Below are 284 nucleotides of genomic sequence, written 5' to 3'. Positions count from 1 at the left end.
TTCTCTGGGCAACCTGTTCCAGTGTCTCACCACCCTCACAGGGGAGAATTCCTTCCCAATATCCCATCTAACCTCCCCTCTGGCAGTGGGATGCCATTCCCTGTGTCCTGTCCCTCCATGCCTTGTCCCAAGTCCCTCTGCAGCTCTCTTGGAGCTCCTTTAGGCACTGGAAGGGTCTCTAAGGTCTCCCTGGAGCTTCTCCAGGCTGACACCCCCAACTCTCCCAGTCTGTCTCCCTAGCAGAGCTGCTCCAGCCCTCGAAGCATCTCCATGGCCTCCTCTGG

This window comes from Acanthisitta chloris, unplaced genomic scaffold, assembly GCF_000695815.1.
Source record: "Acanthisitta chloris isolate BGI_N310 unplaced genomic scaffold, ASM69581v1 scaffold33225, whole genome shotgun sequence".
Taxonomy (NCBI): Eukaryota; Metazoa; Chordata; class Aves; order Passeriformes; family Acanthisittidae; genus Acanthisitta; species Acanthisitta chloris.
The sequence above is the reverse complement of the archived record's forward strand: the minus strand, read 5'-3'. Positions refer to the sequence as shown.